This window comes from Aethalodelphis obliquidens, unplaced genomic scaffold, assembly GCF_003676395.1.
Source record: "Aethalodelphis obliquidens isolate GAN/ISIS:26980383/991018 unplaced genomic scaffold, ASM367639v1 scaffold17, whole genome shotgun sequence".
Lineage (NCBI taxonomy): Eukaryota > Metazoa > Chordata > Mammalia > Artiodactyla > Delphinidae > Aethalodelphis > Aethalodelphis obliquidens.
This window is the reverse complement of record NW_020837961.1, coordinates 19,743,746-19,764,259: the sequence shown is the minus strand read 5'-3', so window position 1 is coordinate 19,764,259 and position 20,514 is coordinate 19,743,746. Positions and strand designations below refer to the sequence as shown.

Sequence of the window (20,514 nt, the reverse complement as noted above, 5' to 3'; positions counted from 1 at the left end):
GTTTTCTCAGGCCTTATGTCTCAGTTCTCCTGTTGCCAGCAGAGTACAGGGATGGCATAAGTGAGAGATACAATTTACTTCTGAGCAATTCCAGTTGCATTTCTTAACAGCCCAGCCTAGCACTTCACCGGCTTTTTTTGAGGAAATAGAGCAAGATGCTTGTCCTTCACCTTGGTGACCACTAAACTGGGATGTCCAAAGAAACCAGGAGGGGCATGTCAATGAGCAAAGTACAAAATGTGTAAGGGAAAATAGTGCAATGTGATGCCGGGAGAGGCAAGGTGACATCCAGGCCTCGGAGTGGTGGGGACTGAAGCATGGGGGCGAGCATAGCCTTGTGGGGCTCTAGAGTGGTCAGCTCTCACAATTTCTGAAAAGAAATAAGAAATTTGGTGTTGTATATCAAATCTTCCCGTTTTTAAATGTTCCCTGAGAAGCTTTTAAGCATTCAGGTGTGGGCTGAGTCACCAAAAGACAACTTGGGCATTTGCACTCTGCTCTGTAGTCTATATATAGAGAGAGGTTGGTAAACTGTGGCCCACTGGACTGCCTCCTGTTTCTGTGAATGAAGTTCGAAGGGGACACAGCCACACCGATTGGTTCAGAGATTGTCTGTGGATACTTTCATGATGTAGCGGCAGAACTGAGTAGTTGCGACAGAGACAGTGCGGTCTGTGAAGCCTGAAATGTTTACTGTCTGGTCCTTTATAGAAAACGTGTGCTGACCCCGGTCTATATTATAGAGTCTTTTATGGGGCAAGGGAAATATTCTGGATTAAGAGCCCAGATGACCCAAGTTCAAAGCCTGCCTCAGGGAATTCCAGTTGTAAAATGACAGAGTAAAGACAGCATTTCCCTTTTCTCCTTTTGGAAATTATCCTGAAGCAACAGGTGGAAATGCAAATGCCATCTTTGATGAAACCAGAGCATCTGGAAACTCCTACATAGGGAAGTCCAGTAAAGGTCAAAAATGGATGCAGGAGGGGTCCAGAGGGAGAGGAAATTCACAGCTGCAGAAGAGCTCAGACAGAGCAGGAGAGCAGAACGCTCTGCACCCCTTGTTGTGCACACAGAGGGCAAAACCTATAGCCCCTTTTGTGAAGCAGGACTGAGTGCACCTGCTGGTGTGGGAGACACGCCCCCCCATATCTAGGGTTTTGTTTCTAATTGAGGTATAATCGCCATACAGCATTTTATTAGTTTATGACACAATGATTCAGTATTTGTGTACATTGGGAAATGATCACCACAGTAAGCCTAGTTAACATCTGTCACCACACAGTTACAATTGTTTTGTGTGTTGAGAACTCTTAAGAACTACCCTTGGGGCTTCCCTGGTGGCGCAGTGGTTGAGAATCCGCCTGCCAATTCAGGGGACACGGTTCGAGCCCTGGTCCGGGAAGATCCCACATGCAGCGGAGCAACTAAGCCCAAGCGCCACAACTACTGAGCCTGCGCTCTAGAGCCCGTGAGCCACAACGAGAGAAGCCACCACAATGAGAAGCCCGCGCACTGCAACAAAGAGTAGCCCCCGCTCGCCGCAACTAGAGAAAGCCCTCACGCAGCAACGAAGACCCGACACAGCCAAAAATAAATTAATTAAATAAATAAATTTATATAAAAAAAGAACTACCCTCTTAGCAAATTTCAAGTATACAATACGGAATTATTAACTATCGTCACCATTCTGTACATTGCATCCCCGTGACTTATTTATTTTATAGCTGGAGGTTTGTACCTTTGAACCACTTCATCCATTTTGCCTACCCTCAAACCTCTGTCTCTGGCAACCACCAGTCTGTTCTCTGTAGCTCTCAGTTTTTTGTTTTTTTAGGTTCCACATATAAGTGAGATCATAAGGTATTTGTCTTTCTCTGTCTGACTTATTTCACTCCGTTTAATGCCCACAAGGTCCAAAGATGACAAGATTTCCTTCTTTTTATGGCTGAATAATATTCCATTTTATCTCTCTCCATATATATATATATATATATATATATATATATATATATACACACACACACACACACACACACATAGGTACACACACATATATATATATATCACATTTTCTTTATACATTCATCCATCAGATCTAGTTTTAAACAAAGTAAAAGCAGAGAAGTCTGGACTGAACATGGTCTCACATGGACAAACCATAGTTTCTAGAAGCATCTCCTGGGGAGACAGGGTAGGGGAAAGAGGCTCTATGTGGGGTACAGACCTGCAGCCTTTGTTCCTTGCCCAGAAAAAAAGTAAAGGCCGAAAGAACTAATCCTCACACCCTAGATCATAAGAGCTGTCTCACTTTTTGGACTATCTTACACGTGACTCTTGTATAAACTGATGGCTCAGGAAGAACTCACCTCATACAAAGGTGAGTCATAATCTGTAGGAACTGGCACAGGCTCTATATTAAGTTACCATAAAAAACCAAGAAAGTAACAGGTGAAGAATATGCATAAGAAAAATATTGCCACAACACGGATGAACATTTCAACTGTACATAATGTCTTCAATTAATGAAGACACGCTGGAGGCAATCCCACCTATAAAACAAAATACAAAGTTGAGATACAAGAACTCAGCAGAGGTGGCAATGTGACAGAAGAGGATGAAACCTGATACAGCAGAACTCAGTAAAATAGATGGGCTAAAAATAAGCCCAACAACAAGTGAAGCCCACAGTGGAATTATCACAGCAGGAAATGCAGGAAACACAGCGAGAGATCTGGAAGAGCGGGTATTGGTAAAAGCAAGGCAAATTCATGTAAATAAAGAAGGGGTAAAGGAGTAGAAAAACAGTGATACAGAAGGCAGAAGGGGATCCAACATCCACATAATTGGTGCCCCTGAAGATGAGAATGGAAATAATTAAATTTTAAAATATCTATACAATTCAAGAAAACTTTCCATACATAAGATGTGAATTTATGGATTGAAAAAGAATATAGTAAGTGACTGAGGCTATATTGATGTAGTAAGGTCAACACAAAGACATATCACAGAGAAAGGACTAATTTCCTTATAAATCAAAAAAAGAACACCTCCCAAAACTTCAATAGAAAATAAAGGATATAAGTAGACTGTTCAAATAAAAGGAAATATAGATATTTTTTACATGAAAAGATGTACTCAATCTCACACATCATAAGAAAATTTCAAGTTAAAATGAGATACCAACGTCATCTATCATATAGACAAGGTCCAAGATATCTGATAATATATCATGGTGGTGAGGATGTAGGGCAAGCAGGAACTCTCAGGAACTTTTGACTGAAAAGTTTCACTTCTAACCATTATCTAATAGAGATACTCACACAATCTCATTTGTCCTTGAGATTCATCGTAGCATTGATGGTAATACAAAAGGATGGAAATAGCTGTAATGACTGTCAATAGGGAACTAGTTAAATCAATTATTCCAGAGTATGATAATGTACAGCAAAGAAAAGAATGAAACACATTGATGTACGCTGATACAGAACAATGTGTAAGATCCTTAGGTGAGTTGAGCAGGGTGCAGAAGTGTGGGTGAAGTATGACACTGTTTATGATTAAAATATGGTATCTTAGGATTGCTTGTGCATAGAGTATTCCTAATAGGATAACGCACTTGAAACTGTTAACAGTGGTTGCCATTAGGCAGAAGAGCTGGGTACAGAGGGAGAAGGGTGTTAGGGAAGCTCATTCTCACCATTAGTTTTGTTGTACCCTTTGCATAACCAAAGGCTACACAGCTTAGAGAGCTTCTGACGCTAAGCTGTTTGAGTCCAAATGCTGGCTGGTCCACATACTAGATGTAACCTTGGGAAAGTTACTTCACCTCTGAGGATCTCAGATATGTATAATGGAGTTAACAATAGTACCTACTGCTCTAGACTGAACGTTTGTGTCCTCCCAAAATATATATGATGAATCCTAACTCCCAAGGTGATGATATTAGGAGGTAGGGCCTTTGGGAGTTGATGAGGTCATGAGGGGAGAACCCTGATGACAGGGAACAGTGTCTTGTCCAAGAGACCTCAGAGAGCTAGCTTGTCCTTCCTGCCATGGGAAGTTATAGTGAAAAGACAGCTGTCTATGAGGATGTGGGCCCTCACCACACATTGAATGTGTGGCACCATGGTCTTGGACTTCCCAGCCTGTAGAATTGCAAGAAATAAATGTTTGTTATTTATAAACCACCCAGTCTAAGGTATTTTTGTTACAGCATCTCAAGTGGGCTAAGACACTACCTCATCAGGTTGTTGAGGATTAAGTGAGTTTATTCACGTGAAATAATTAGGACAGAACCCGGCAGTAACAAGTATAGTCAAATTAACTGTTCTATTACCGTGTCCGTGGTTGAACCCAGGGTCTGGACTTGGAGCCCATATACCTCTTGGCCCAGTGGAGATGGCTGACCTTCCAACAAGTCAGCCACAGCCAGGCAGTAAGAGGTCTGGAGAGGGGTGCTAAGGAGGGGACCACCAGCTCACGCTGAGGGAGGCAGCCCAGGAAGGCCATCTTGCTGGGTCTTAATGAATGAATGGGAAAATGGGGCAGTACCATTTCACACCCCTCAGACCTGCAAAGAGACCTTGAAGTCTCGTAATACCAGGTGTGGGATGGGGGTGGAGGAATGGAGGGTCACATACACTTCCGTCGGAAACATAAATGAGAGCAAACCACTTGGAAAGGAATTTGACAACATGTAGAAATGTGAAAGATGTCCCAGACCTACAGCCCAGCTAGTCCCCTTCTGGGTAAATAGGATAGAAGAACTCTTGCAGCTACACACATAGAAATCGATTCAGCAGTATTCTAAAATCCCCAAAGCTCCAAAAGCCAAAAGATATTTTGTAACTTGTTTGGCAGGAAAACATGACTTAAATTGATGTCTTAAATTGATTTGAAGTCTTTATTTATCTTTTTAGTGTAAATTTTCATGTGTTTTGCTACCAAAATAGAAGTGCGTTTGAGTATGGAGTGCTGGCGCACCCCAGATCCTCCCAGGGTGTGATTGTGGTATACAGAAGCAGGGCCGGGACCTGGTCTGACTTGTGCTCGGCAAGGTCCCTGGAGGATGGCTCAGAGCAGACAAGTGTGGAAGGGGAGCGGGGAGACCAGAAGGGCCAGTTGGTTTTTGTTTTGTTTTGTTTTGTGTTTTTTTAAATTTAATGGCTGCGTTGGGTCTTTGTTGCTGCGCGCGGGCTTTCTCTAGTTGCGGCGAGCGGGGGCTACTCTTCGTTGCAGTGCACGGGCTTCTCATTGCGGTGGCTTCTCTTGTTGCAGAGCACGGGCTCTAGGCGCGCAGGCTTCAGTAGTTGTGGCTCGCGGGTTCTAGAGCGCAGGCTCACTAGTTGTGGCGCACGGGCTTAGTTGCTCCACGGCATGTGGGATCTTCCCGGACCAGGGGCCGAACCCGTGTCCCCTGCATCGGCAGGCGGATTCTCAACCACTGTGCCACCAGGGAAGCCCCCAGAAGGGCTAGTTAAACGCTGGCCCATCCTCCACCCCAAGACTGCACAGCTGGACAGTGCCAGGGACACGCTTCAGATCTTGGGGCTCCAGGCTCTCTCAGCGGGTTCCCCAGAAGCTGACCCTGAGTTGAGGGTGGGAGCGCAAGTGATTTGTTAAGGAACTGTCGCCAGGGGAGACCAGGCAGGAGCGAGCTGGGGGAGACAGGCTGGGGGAGAGTGTGGCTGCATGTGAAGGGAGTTTCAGCCTGAGCTCCGCAGATGTGCCCTGAGCTTGTCCACCCTGCTGTGGGCCTGGAGTGTGGAGGCCTCTGGAAGCGCTGAGGCCCTGCCTTGTTTTACCCGGGAGGCGGGCCTCATCCAGGGGCATTCTGGGAGGCTCATACTAGCTGTTGAGAGCCAACTGTGAAAGCTTTGATTCTGTGAGCTGGTCATCATCCGGCTGGTAGTTTGAAATTGGCTATGGTGGGAATATTCACACCATGGACGTGGGCAGATGCTACAGTTCAGGGCCCAGCCAGTTGTTAAACTTTTGCCAGCGCACTCCTGGCTGCCTTTCAGACCTTCCCCTCCCTCAGAATTCCTCTCCCCCTTTGCTAGATTGTGCTGACTCCTGGCCTTGAAAACCGAACAGTATCTGTCATCTAGAATCTCAGGTACCCTCCCCTCATGAGTGGGTTCCCTTAAGGCCACTCTTCTCAAAGTAGGGCAAGTGGCCGGGTGCCCAGCTATAACATCCGCCTCTTCTAATATTTACATTAAATAAAACAATGATAAGTATCTTCAAAGTTGTAATTTGGTGAAAGAAGGAATGAATAGATTACAAAATTGACCTGCATTTTCTAAATGAACATATCAAAGACCTTTTATAGTGGCCAATGGCCATGATTTTTCCATCCCCATCTGCAGGAGATTCACTGTGAAGTTAAGAGTGTTCAGTATAATGGGGAACCTCTGGCTTTGGGCCTTTTCTCACACTGAGACTTTGAAAACCAGTTCTCCCAAGCACCCTGGGGGCAGGGGTTGTCACATAGGGAATTCACCTCTCTCTTCCAGGACCTGTGGGCCCCTTGGGCATTTCACTGATACAAGGCAGTAGGGGTGGAGCAGAGGAAGCATGGCCTTAGGAGCCAGACCGCTGGTGCAGGCTCTGTGACCTCAGGGAACTTGCTTCACCTCTCTGGGCCTCAGCTTCCTTCTGGGAAATCTGGATGATCCTCATGGACCCCCAGGGTTCAAGGGAGTCAGGTGAGACAGTGCAGGCGGCTGCCATGAAGCACTGTACCCATCAAGGATATAGTTGTGGCAACTTTCATTGATTCTGGTGCAGGGGAAAATGCAGCTTATCATGGAAAAGGACACAGATTCACACGGCCACTTCTTGGGAAATTCACATCCCCAAGTTTGATCTTGGCCCGGATACGACCACCTAGGCCCTGGGTAGCATACTAAGATTACGAAGGATACTGGACGATACAGGTGGGGGTAAGGCTCCCGTGGATGCAATATATGACCTTAGGAAAGGCGTTTGGCTTCTCTGGGCTTCTGCGTGGAGCAGGCCACCTCCACAGAGGGTCCTCAGACCTTCTCAGATGCAGTGGAGGCACAGCTGGCCCTCATTCCACGCCCTGCTCTTCAAGGGCCGTCCTGCACTCTCAGACCCTTGCTTCTTGGATGTGACTGGGCGTTTGTTTATCTCCCACCAGGAGTTCGATCAAGAATCGATGTCCGTGGTGTCAGCACACAATACAGCTTCAAGGAGGTAGTTAAACAGTATGAGGCGGGTCAGAAGTTTGGCTTTTCATTCCTGTCAGAGCTTTCTTAGTACAGAAAGCGAGAAGCCAGACAGAGCAGCGTGGTGTATGCTGCAGTGTGTTTGATTTACAGCAATGGTCAGGCCTGCCGAGCACGTCATGCTGTTTGTAACTTCAGACTCTCAGCCTAATTCTGATCGACGGTGTGGGAATTTATCATCATTCTCAACTGCTTACTTTTAAGTTTCTTTTGAAAATGTGTTGTTGATTTCTTGAATGATTTTTCTTCTTTGCCGTCTTCAATTAAAACCCATCTTAGTGAGGCTTTTGAACTTCGTTATTGTCTTCCTACCAGGGGCTGGGGCCTGAGATTTACTGTTAATTGGTCATTGATTACCTGATTTGAGCCACACATTAATTATTTTAAGGGATGTGAAAAATTAGCTTAGAAATGAAAATTCAAATGGGGTGCTTAAGTTAGAAAAAAGGTAATGTCGTGGTCAGAAAATAAGGCTGCTTCTGCGCTGTTGTGTGGTTTAAAACAAGGGTGGCAACAGCAGCCTGTGAGCCAAATCCGGCTCACCACCTGTTTTTGTAAATAAAGTTTTATTGGAACCCAGCCATGCCTGTTCATTTACATATTGTCTGCAGCTGTTTTTTCACTACAAGGGGGGAGCTGAGAAGTTGCAACAGAGGCTGCATGGCCTGCAAACCTTACATATCGACTATCTGGCTTTTATAGAAAGACTGCCAATTGCGATTATTAATTTTGTCTGTCAACTTGGCTGGGCTGTGGTGCCCAGTTATTCGGTGAAGCGTTATTCTGGATGTTTCTGTGAGAGTGTTTTTGGATGAGATAATCATTTAAATCAGTAGACTTTGAGTAAAGCAGATTATCCTTCATAACGTGGATGGGCCTCATCCAATCAGTTGATAGCCTGAATAGAAGGAAGACTAACCTCCTCTGGGCAGAGGGGAGTTCTGCAGCAAATGCATTTGGACTCAGACTGCAGCATCAAGTCTTTCTGGGTGTGCTGGCTGCAACTTTGAGCTGATCCCTTCACCTCTCAGGGCTCTGTTCCTGTATCTATACATTTCAACCAAATACCGCCCACTTTGCAGGGCTGTTGTTCGTGACTGACACGTTTAACAAGGGGCCCAGCACTTGCTGGGCGCCAAGTTCCCATCATTGTCAATTACTGTGAATGAATTGTCTGGCTTATTCATCAGTCTCTTGTGCGTTTGGCCCAAATGAGTCAGCCCTTCAGGCCTGCTAAGCTCCAGCTGCCCTGACAAGATGTGGTTTCTGAACCCGAAAAATGGTGGCCTTGACCCTTGTCAGCAGTCACAGGTGGCTCTGTGACATTGGTCTCCTCCCTGTCCCCAAACCCCCTCAAGAGAACCAAATAAGCCCCTGGACCGTGCGGTCACCCAGGCCCAGTGGGAACCCATGGCTTGGCTGCAAATGACAGCACCAAGGACACGGTTGTTGAGTTAGTTGGGAGGAATTGTCCTGCTAGGATCTCCCAGGCTTCATTTGAGCTCTGAGGTGCTGAACTTTGAGACTTTGTTCTCCAGCTCAGTTCTTTCATTCATTCAACAAACATTTATTGAGTACTTGCTGTGTGCCAGACACTGTTGTAGGCATCAGGTATACAGCAAGGGCCCACCAGACTGGTCCTGGCCCTCCAGGCTCCATGGATGCAAAGCATAAGTACCAGGGCTTAGAGTGTTACCCTTACCCACTTTGGCACACATTGACACAGACCGTTTCCAGGTCAGATTTTCTCTTCTTGGACTGCAGTTCTGCTCTGTCCCTGCTGGAGGTGAAGGTGCAGGTCAAGGTGGAACAGACCTACCGGTGTGAGCCCCACCCTACGAGTCATCTCCCTGTAGTAGCAGCTTAGTACGGGACCACAAACCACCCCCCCCACTGCAGACGCACCCTCTGTGGTGTGTGCCAGGTTCCAGCTCACTTTCAGACCCATGGAACAGATTATTAAAGTTAGCTTTTGAAACCGGCTTCTCCCCATTGGGGCTCTCAGGGACAGTGCAGCCCGCAAAGCTGGGTGAGCAGGAATCGCTCAAGTGTTGTGCCTGGTGGGCACTGTTGGACCAAACCTGGGCCCAGCCCAGCCATGTGGGTCTCATGAGCAAAGAGCAGGGCTCTGGGCCAAAGAGGGGAGTGGGAGTGACCTGCAGTGAGGTGGGCGAGATGCAGGCTTGCAGTCAGGGCTGGGCATAAATCCCACTCTGCCAGCTGACCGCTGGATGACTTTGGGCAGGTGGGCCAACCTCTTGGGGCTTGTCCCTCTTTATATAAAACTAGGAGGCTGAACGCAATTTTTCGATGGTGCATGCAGCATCCGCTTTCCAGGATGCTGTTCCAGCGCTGCTCCATGGTAGTCCATTCTGTGTCTTCTAACCCTGACACTGAGTGTTTCGGAACGCTGGCAGGGTGCACGGAATGAAGTGGGAGCGTTGCAGGCTTTGCGGGATGATACTGTCCTCATGTCTGAAACATAAAGACCACCCTTGTCGTGCAGGTATAAATGGCTGCAGCAAACGTTTGCATGCTTCCCCGAGCAGACTGAGCAGGCCACCGCCAGTCTGGGTCCCAAACCCTTTGAGGACATCTGTCCGGCCTGGCCTGAGGTCACAAGCACTAGGGCAGGGCCCCTTTTTGTGTCTCTCCACCCCAGTCCTCAGCCTGGAGCCTGTGGCACGCGGTAGGCAAGCAGGAGGTGCCTGCAGAGAATGCACGTGTGGATGGAAGGATTCTCACGGTGGGGATTTTTTGCAGCTGACCATGGAAGTAAGCTGGACCCCAAGGCCACCTTCCCACCCCTCCCTCCCTGGTGCTACCAGGTGATTAGTGTGTACTGCAAGGGCTGCAGGCTCCTGGCCACTGTCTGATCCAAGTAGCTGCTTCCTGACACTCCCAGGCTGGGCAGAGACCCAGTTACTCCCCAGGACTGAGCCAGTCAGGAGGGGAGGCGATTGGTGTGGCCCTATGGGCACCATAGCAACAATTGGGTGCCGATTGGGTCCTTGGATCCGAGATGCAAGGGCAGCAGGGCCCGTCTCTGGGAAATGGCACATCCCACCCCCACCTGACCCGGTCCTGATGGGCTACAGAGCTCCCCAAGGTGTGCCCAAGCATTGGTTCTGGGGCCCTGTCCTCTGGGCACACCAACTTGCCTGAGCAGATGCCCTTCCCCACTATCTCAGTCTGCTCGGGCTGCTATAACAAAGTACCATAGCCTGGGAGGCTGAACAATAGACATTGATTTCTCACAGTGCCAGAGGCTGGAAGGCCAAGATCAAGGTGCCAGCAGATTCGATTCCTGGTTAGAACCCACTTCCTGGCTTGCAGACAGCCACCTTCTCACTGTGTCCTCACATTACCAATGGAGAAAGAGGAAGCAAGCTCTCCTGTCTCTTCTTATAAGGGCACTAATCCCTCGTGAGGGCTCCACACCCATGACCTAACGCCCCCCAAAGGCTCCACCTCTAAATACCATCCCAATGGAGGTTAGAACTTCAACATGTGAATTTAGGGGGACACAAACATTCAGTCCACAACCCCTGGGTTCCAAAGGTAGAGTGGATTCACAAACATCCAGCTTGTGCTGCTTTGCTGGGGACGGGGAGGGACGTGCTTTCCCAAGCGTCCTGTGTGTGCCGAGTGAGAAATCCCAACTGCTCAGGCTGCCCTGTCCTCTGCTCCCGCAGAAAGGCAGAGGGGTTTGCTTTTGCTCAGAAACCAAAAGCCACATGTTCACACCTGGGCAGGTGGCAGAGGTGAACATAGCGCTCCTGAGTCTCTGCTTCTGCACGTGTGCTCTGAGCCCCACGGAGCTGAGAGCGGGCTGCTTCAGGGAGAGATGGCAGGAACCCCCGGGCTTCAGGCTGCACCTTTGTAAGACCCGGCTGACCCCAGGTCCTCACCAGACTCCCGGGCAGGGGCTGGCATGACCCGATATCCAGGTGACGCCACTGCCCCCAGGTGGTTTAGATCAGAGAGGTTATGCATGAGTCAGGGACACACAGCAACACGAAGAGCTGAGTGTGGCCAGCATCAGGCTCCTGAGCCTGTTCTTAATTTGTGGAATGGATGTCGCCGAGGGCCTGCCCTGGGGGCTGGCTGTCTCCTGGGAGGGGCGGACAGTGAAGGGATCATTAGGGAGCAGCTTGGGCTGCTGTAGGGACACAGCAGCGAAGGCCCTTGACCTTCATGCAGCCTCTCACACGGGGCACTCAGCACTGCCACTTTCTTCCTCTCATCCTCACGACAAGCCCACATGAATGAGGACAAGAATAACAAATGCTTTCTTGGTACCTTTTGGACACCAGGCTCAGGCTGAATTCTTTGTCCATATAAACCAATTATTCCTCAAGACAATCCCAAAGGTGGAGGAGACTCTTGTATCCCTATTTTACAAAGGAGGGAACTGGGACACAGAGAGGCCACCTAACTTTCCCAAGGCCACACAGCTAGGCAGTGGTGGAGTCAGGATTTGAACCGGAAAGTCTGGCTCCAGGGTGTTTGGTTGGCCATTTACAGGTGAAGAAACAGAGTCTCCAAGGTGAGGTCCTCGTGCCAGCTCTCGTGGGAGGTGTGGGAGCTCGTCCCATATAGTTCCAAACACAGGGATGTGGTCCTATCCCCACACCTTTGCACCCCTAGCCCTCTGCCTACACTGTCAAACCCCATGAGCAGTGAGGAACCTGCAGCAGGGCCTGCTCTGAGGAGGCCTTTCCTGGTCTCGTGCAGGTGCACCTCACCGACACTGCCTACCTGTTCGGGCTCTGTCTCCCCCACTAGAGTGAAACTTCCTAAGGGCAGGGACCATGTGTTGCATGCTTACTAAACTACCCCCAGGGATAGCGTAGGGCCTGGCACGCAGCGGGGCTCCATGGATATCTGTGGAAGGACTGAGTAAGTGCTGGGTGAGGGTGCTGCAGCCCCTTCCATGCAGGGCCGTGGCAGAGAGCAAGTGTCCGACAGGCCTGGGACAGATGACGAACACAGGTTGTTCCCTGGATTAGAGATGGTGCATGTAAAATGAACACTGTGGCTGGCACTTAGCAGGCGCTCAGTGGTAGTTTTTATTTTAAAAACTCCAGCTGAGCAGGTGTGACATTTCTTGAGGCCCTACTATGTGCTAGGGCCTTTGCATTTGTGACTGTGTTAAGACAGCATTGTGTCCTCCCAAATTTATATGACAAAGCCCTAACCCCCAGCACCTCAGAATGTGACTGCATTTGGAGGTGGACCTTTAAAGAGGTGATTAAGGTAAAATGCAGTCACTAGGATGGGTCCTAATCCAATCTGACTGGGATCCTTATAAGAAGAGGAGATTAGGACACAGATACACACAGAGGGACGACCACTTGGGAACACAGAAGGCGATCACCTACAAGCAAGGAGAGAGGCCTCTGAAGAAATCAGCCCTGCCGACACCTTGATCTTAGACTTCTAGCGTCCAGAACTGTGAGAGAATAAGCACCTAAGTTATTTCTTCAAGCTCTGGAAGGGGAGTACGTTTCCCATTTGTACAAATGAGGGTGCTTAGGCTCAGAGAGGTCACAGTACTTGCTGGTAGGTGTTGGTGCTGACATTTGAACCCTGGTCCACTTGTCTTTCTCCAAGGCTGCTTCAGGCCAACTGGGTGCTAAGCTCAGAGGTGGCCGTTGAAATCTCAGTGTCGTTATTGGCTGGTTGCAAAGTCACACAGCGACATGAGGGTGTAGGAGCCCCATCAGCCTCCCAGACTTACGTCTCAGTTTCCCCTTTGGGCCTGTGCCTCTTCAGGGTTGTAAAATATTTGTGAGACACAGGTTTTACCACTCCATCCTCTACTGAGTTTAAAAAAAAAAAAAGAATTCCACCAATGCCGCATCAGGGCTGTAGTCTCAGGGGCGGGACTCAATTTATGCAGCCTGAAGCTGTTCCTGAAACATGAGGAATTCTGGGGTTTTTTCTCCCTTCAAGTTGACTCAGCACCCTGCATTTAGCTCAGCACATGGAGGGCATCTGGTTACGGGGAGGTGAAGTAAAATGATGGTCCTTCTGTAGACTGTCTGTACCTGGCCTGTTCACCACGCCCTTTTACACCCCATCTTTCATTTGATGCCATGATCCCTGTAAGTGGACGGGGAGGGACTGTAATTTTTCATCCTCCAGGTCTCAGCAGGTGTGGAGGAGCTACCGGCAAGCCAGGCGGCTCCCTCCCTGGGCAGCCCTGTGCCAGGAGCCCTCTCGTCTTTACTCTCAGCCCCCTCCCCTTGGAAGTCACCTCGCTGGTTTGCAGTTTGTGGCCCATCTGCCTGTGAGCCATGCCAGCCAGGTCTGCGGCAGCCAGTGGGGACCTGGCACAAAGCAGGTGACGCTCCTCAGAGCTGTTTGTCACGGTGATCCACAAACACTTACAAAGCACTTAGGTGCCAATTGGGGTGCTCTGAACTGCCAGGAACGGGACCGGCCTGGTCTCCATCTGGGGCTTGAAGACTCGGCGAGAACTGGAAAACCAGAATTTTAAATGGCAGCCTGGGAAGCAAAGAAGCAGGAAGCACGTGACTGCCTTTCAGTGGGGCTAACCAGCCGCTCGACCCCACAGTTGCCTCCAGGGCCACTGAGTCCCGGATCGAGTCGAAGTCTGATTCTCCCTCGGCAGCATTCCTGAGTCTGCCTGAGTCCAGGGGAGTATCTGATTGGCCCACGTTGGTCAGGTGCTACCCAGGAAGCACTGTGATTGGCTGATCCCAGGTCACATGCCCTGTATGGGGGAGGACGGAGGGAAGGGTCTGACACCTTCGTTTCTGTGGACCGTATGCAGTGAAGATTCACCCCAAATAACAAGAGGGTTCACGCAGACCAGTTAGATGGAGGATGGAAGCCCACCACTCCCACTGCATGCCCCCCAGCGCATTTGGGGTGAAGGGAGACAGGAGGAGGTCAGACTTTAGATAGAGCCGTGCTCTGTCACGCGGTGCCGACGTGGGGTCGTGCTTCCTGCCTTTGATCCCAGTGGTCCCTCTGCCTGGAAGACCTTTTACCCTTTTAAGAGCCCAGCACCTGCACCCCCTCCTCCAGGAAGCCCTCCCCAAGCCCACCAAGGAGAACCAACTGCCCCCCCCACTGCAGGCAGCAGCAGCCTCTCTCCCAAGGCTGGTTGGTGGGCTGGGAAAAGCCGGGGCTTGCTAAACATGCTGGACATTCACCTGAAATATCCCATCAGTAACGTTCAGCACAGATTTAATGAGCATTTAAGAGCGCAAGCACAGTCCTGGCCCCGGCATCAGATACTCATTTGCGTCACCATTGTCAGGGTTTGCACTGAATGGCCATGCCATCTCATGTTTACCAGCTCTCTCTTCTCAGGCGTTAGGTTTCTGTTTTACTCTGTTTAATACCATCTGCAAGGTCCCAGAATCCATCACTTCCGTCAGCATGCCCTGCAGTAGACTGAAGAGCACAGTCATGCAGTCTAAGGGTGACCGTGTCCCCAGCAGGTCACCAGCCACCAGCAGGTCCCTTTCTGGATCTGAGCAGGTGGGAGTGAGAGGTGGGTGATGGGAAGCAGTGAGGGGCCTACCCCTGGGGTTCACAGGCAGGGGTGTGGCCGAAGCTCTGTAGAAAAAGTACATTGGTCCCCGGTACCAGAAGCCACATGGGCAGCTCCGAAACCCAGCTGGGCCTTGGGAGAGCCTTGCTGCCTGTTCACTGGGTGGGAGGGAGGCGATGCTCTTGATTCAAGCACAGCGAATGGGCTTCTCCTCACCTTTACTGCCGGTGGTAAGTTCTCACGGAAGGAGACATTGGCAGTGGGGCTTCGCAAGAAACAAGCCATTTGTCGTGGCCACGTGCCAGCCTGCGTGTCGTCGCACAGCCTGTCCTTGGGAAGTCTTGCCCGCCTGTCACGTGGGGTAGAGCATCTTTGTGCCTGCCTGTGTGTGTGTGTGTGTGTGTGTGTGTGTGTGTGGAGGACAGAAGTGTCCTTAACCCTGATGATACAGTTCCCCAGAGGAGGCAGTATTAATGGGCGGAAAAAATTGGAAGCTCTAGACTATGGTGGGTTGCATATTGTCTCCCAAAATTCATGTCTACCCAGAACCTCAGAATATGACCTTGTTTGGAAATAGGATCTTTGCAGATGTAATTACTTAAGTTAAGATGAGGTCATACTGGATTAGGGAGGACCCTAAATCCAATGACTGGTGTCCTTGTGTGAGGAGGAGGGAGAATGTCATGTGAAGACAGAGACCGAGTCTTGAGTGACGCATCTGTAGACCAAGGAACACCAAGGGTTGCTTGCAAACACCAAAATCTGAGAGAGACAAGGAACGGCTTCCCCCTCAGAGCCTCTAGAAGGGGCCCACCTTCCTGACACCTTGACTTTGAACTTCTGGCCTCCAGACTGTGAGACGATACATTTCTATCATTTCCGGCCTCTCCATTTGTAGTGGGAAAGGAAATGAAGACACAGCCCCAGCCCCTAACTTTCTGACTCCAATTTTCTTCATCTGCAAAGTGAGGTATTGGACTAAAGCAGGGGCGACACACCTTTTCTGTAAATGGCCAGATAGTAACTATTTTCGACTCCGCGGGCCTAAAATACAGTGTCTGTTGCATAGTTTTCTTTGGTTTGTTGTTTGTCTTATTGTACAATCCTTTAAAAATGCAAAAACCATCCTTGATCCTGGGCCGGATTGGGTCCACGGGCTACAGTTTGCCAGCCTGGAACTCCAGGCATTAATTCTGCCTGTAGGGAGACCCAGTCCGTCATCAGGCCACATGGTCATGGATTCTGCTGTTGGGCCATGTGCCGATGAAGAAGGAGCCAGTCTGGAGCCCCCAGGGGTCAGTTTTCAGAACTGTCCGTGGGAATGATGACTGGTTTTCCCAAAGGAAGGCCACAGGGGACGGTGCTGGGCAGGGACATGCCTCCCTGTGTCCATCCCAGGGCTTGTCTCTCTTGTTCGACTTCACTCCCGGGTGCTGGGTACAGGGCCTGGCATATCAGGAGCTCCGGGGAGATTTGTTTGAAGGAATCTTCTGGAAGCCCTCTCTGGTCTGGGTACTTGTCCAAGTTCCCTCTTCCATAGCAGTGACTTCCCTGGTGTCATTGTCGCTTTGGGAGGGCAGGTGCTCTGGCTGAGTCACCTCTGTACAGTGTTTGATGGCGAAGGGGTGAAGAGTCAGCCAAAGTGAGGTACATCTGACAGGTATCGTCCGGGCCAATGGGGCGATTGGAGCCCCACTCAACCCTAGCACAGCCGGAAGTTCAGTCGAGGAGATGCGGAATGTAGAGAAAAGGGAAATGATCTCTGAAAGCAGCATGAGCTGGTGTTGGGAGCACAGAGTTTGGCGTTGGACCCGGATTTGAATGCTGGCTTTGCTGCTTGGCAGCTGTGTGACTGTGAGTGAATGTCTTAACCTTGCTGGGCTTCAGCCTCCTCTCCAGGAGAGTACAGCAAGCCCTCCCTGTCGTGTCTATCCTGAGGACGGGGTGAGGTGTGCGCAGCCTGGCACACAGGGTGTCTGTGCTTAGCGACAGCTCTGTTGTTAGGTGGCTCTGACTGATAAAGTCTTGCGTTTTTGTCAAGGCTTCTCTTCCTCCAGAGTGGGTTTGTGTCCCCTACCCCTTTGGCTACTTCCCATCCTGGCTCTGTCCAAGGATTGCCATGGCCACCTCACTGTACAGATGAAGAAACGGGCTCAGCAAGGGAGGTACCTTACCCAAGGCTACAAGGCAAGGCAAGTGGCAGAATGGGGACCCGGTCCGGTCTTCTTCCTACCCTCTTCTCCCCCCGTCCGAGTTACTGCCTGCTCAAGGCATTGTCTAAGCTGTGGACGGTCAGGCACATGGGCCAGAGCTAAGGGAAAACTCCATCATCTCAGATCATTGGACTGAACAGCAGAAGTCTGCGGGGAAGGCTGCCATTTGAGGCGTGGTGACCCCACCGAGCACCCCCATGGTGGCTACTCCAGGCACCCGCCCTCCCCTCCCCGTGCATGCACACACAGCCCAGATTCCATCCTTAGTTAGATTCTCCTGCCTTAATCAGACTGTGTCCTGAGAAGGCCTGTTGTTTGCCCTCAACTAGAAGCATCTTTGAATTATTGCTGCAGGGCTGAAGCCATGGACTGGGGGTCTCTGGGGCCTCCCGTACCTGAGAGCCTCTGCAGGAGAATGTGTTTACCCAGAAGCTAGAGCAGCAACCAGAGGAAACCAGGCAGGCTGGGCCCTGGAAATGAACCCATTTGAGGTACCCTTAGGATTCTAGGAGCTCCGAGCTCAGCACGTTGCAGGGAGGGGGATGGGCACTCCCAGGAACACCAAACCCAGGTCACAGAGAGGCAGGGGCACCAGGAGCCCCAGGAAGGGTGGTGCTTTCTAGCAGAAGATTCCCCAGGAGGCCTGAAGCCTGGGTCAACAAGCAGTAGAATTGGGGGAAGGGCCGCGCCCTTGATGAATGTAACCCAGAGGAGGATCCAGGTGAAAATCTAGTCCATGGGGCTAAGGATCTCTATACTCTTGTTTTCTTTCTTGTTTTCTCAGAAGCAGCATCACCACCAGCCTCGGCCAGTCCCCTTTCACTTAGTCCCTCCCCCTCCTCGTCCTTTATGATGTCCTTACAGGTTGCCCCATCGAGACATTGGCCAAAGGGGGCAGCATGGAGCAGCACAGTATCACTCCTGGCACCTTGTTGTGGACACTGGAGGACCTGGCTTAGGTGTGCTGGCCTAATGGGCTTCCTGCTGCTGAAGCCCAGAAGTCACTGGCACACCCACACATCTCTGGATTCTGGTGGCGTGCAGGGGCAGAGCAGAGCAGGCTCCCCATGGGCACTGGGCTCCCAGGGAGGGGAAAGGAGGGGCCACGCCCCTCACACCCAGCCCTCCTTCCAGATGCACTGATCAGAGTGGGTCACCCTCCCTCCCAAGGAGGGGAGAGGCCAGGTGCTTGCGGTGGAGGACACAGCAGGAGTCAGGAAGAGGTGTCTTTTGCTCCCCCAACCCTGTCAAATGGTCCCAGCCCTCCTGCAGGGTGGTGACAGTGTGGCCAAGTGGTTGGAGCCAAAGTCTTGAGAAACAGAAGGATCTGGATGCAGAGCCTGGCTCTTCTGTTAGGCATCTGTGCAGCCGGAGGGCATGTTGGCAGCCCAAGACTGGCCAGAGGGTCAGTGGAACTGGAGCAGAGGTGAGAGAAGGCAGAGCGGGATGACAGAGAAGCCCGGACCTGGTGACCAGCCTGGCCAGGGCTCCCACTTCGTCCTGGAGACAGCAGCTGAAGAGGGGTTGGGGTGGGCGAGACTGGAGGCAGTGGTGGGAAGTGCTAAGCTGGGCCGAGGCTGGAGGTCCCAGAGGAGCGTGACAAGGGACATCAAGATGGCAGAACAGACAGGCTGTGCTGCTGGATTGGCTGTGGCATTTTTGTCGGGTGGTAGAGGCAGGCCTGGCTTTGAACACTGGCTCCCATTCTTGGGAGCTGGATGACTTTGTCAAGTTGTGTGACCGCTCTGAACCTTAGTTTTCTCATCTGTGAAATGGGGGCACTCCCCACTGTGGGGTTGTGTGCATGTAAAGCATGCAGCCTGGGGCTGGGCATACAGGTAGCATGTCCTGGCCCATATGTTATCACAAGGGAAGTGGGAGGGGGCACTGAGCTGACTCCAGCTTTAAGGGGGCTGATGGGCGGAGGTAGTGGAGGAGTGGGTTTGTTTTGGAAGACGGTGGGCTCAGTCCTAGACATCTTGTGTTTAAACTGCTGGTGAAAATCCAAATAGAAGGACTCAGCTTGACAAGCAGGGATTGGAACAAAGAGTTGGACCTGAGGTCCTTATCACTTGTCCTGTGGATACAGGAGCTGGACGCTCTGTGTGGGCTCAGCTGGCAGACCTGGGACAAAAGGGGAAACCATTAGGGGGAGACCTGAGGGGAGTATGTTCTCACCACCACAGCTGCCTTAAATTGGAAGGGGTTGTGCAGGGAGATAGTGAGTTCCCCATCAAGGGAGGCGTGAGAGTCTTGGCTGGAGATCTCCTTGGGGGCCCATGGAGAGAGGACACCAGAGAGGGTTGGACTGGATGGCCTTCAGGGGCCCTTCTGAGCATCCGCAGCTCTTCAAAGCCCTTGACGGCTACCTGGCCTCTGCACAGCGTTTGGGACACAGAGGTCCTTTCCGAAGTGTCACTGTCACCGTGGCCCAGACACTCTTGGGCCTCAGGCTGGGCAGAAACAGTAACACAGGCACAAAGTTGCCTTTACAATAAGATGCTGAGCGTCCGCCAAATACAAATGGATTTGAACAGCTGGAGGTCTCACCTTGAGATGTGTCGTTGGTAGTTTCACAGGGGCTCAGAGACCCCGTGTGGGCTGTAACAGTGGCCCCGCTGGCACTGGCGGGTTTGGGCCTCCTTTTTGGCAATTGACTGACAGCATGGCGTCGACTGCAGAGCCTCTGATTCTGATGAAGGGAGTGTAAAGAAGCGACCAGGGCTGGGGCCGGGGCTGGAGGAGAATGAAGCCCCAGGGGGAAGAGGAAGGCGTGAGCTGCGGCTTCAGGCGATGGCTGGCCGATCCGGGGTGGGGACTCCAGCCCTGCCACTTGCCAGCTGTGATCCTGGGCCAGTCACCCCCGCTTCTCGGGCCTCAGTTTCTCCACTTGCCAACAAGAGGGTTATTGGGATGTTAAAATATAAAAGTGGGGCTCGTGCGCCGGCTTGCAGTGGAAATCTGAGTTTGCTTGGCTGCCATCATCCCAGGAAACAAGGCCCGTGCTCTTGTGTAGGCAGAGAGGACAGCCAGGGTGTTCTCACCCAGCAGGGGTCAGGCCCTGGCTCTGATGACCACGCCAAGGCAAGTACTCGTGGCCTCCTGGATAGGCACCCAGCAGCATCCCTCTGGCAAATTTAATGATGGGTTGAGATGGGTTGCGCTGGGGTCGCCAATGGGGCTTCATCAGCGATAAAATTGGATCAAGTGTGGAGACTCTGGCTTTGACCCCAAGTAGCTGAAAAAACCGAGGGTTCAGCTTCAGCTGGTGGAGTGTGTGTGCGTGTCAGTGAGTATGAGTGCGTGTGTGCGTTCACTCTGTTTATTCTCAGGGGAAAGAGCAGGAAATTTTAAAGAAACGTTTATGTGTCAGTCGCATAAGTGGGGCGGGGCGGGGGGCGGCGGGCGGTCTGTGACTCTCTTAGAATCATCTTTGGTGCTTGGTTGACCTTTCTAACACAGGGCTTTAGATGGGATGCTGTCGGACGTCGAGAGAAGGCAAAATTGTCAAGTT

General features: G+C 51.0%; 1 protein-coding gene across 1 annotated transcript in view; it reads left to right on the top strand.

Annotated features, from left to right (window-relative positions):
* PPP2R2C (protein phosphatase 2 regulatory subunit Bgamma) overlaps nt 1-20,514 on the top strand; it is a 139,021-nt gene that overhangs the window by 32,478 nt on the left and 86,029 nt on the right. The gene's annotated exons all lie outside the window — the stretch shown is intronic.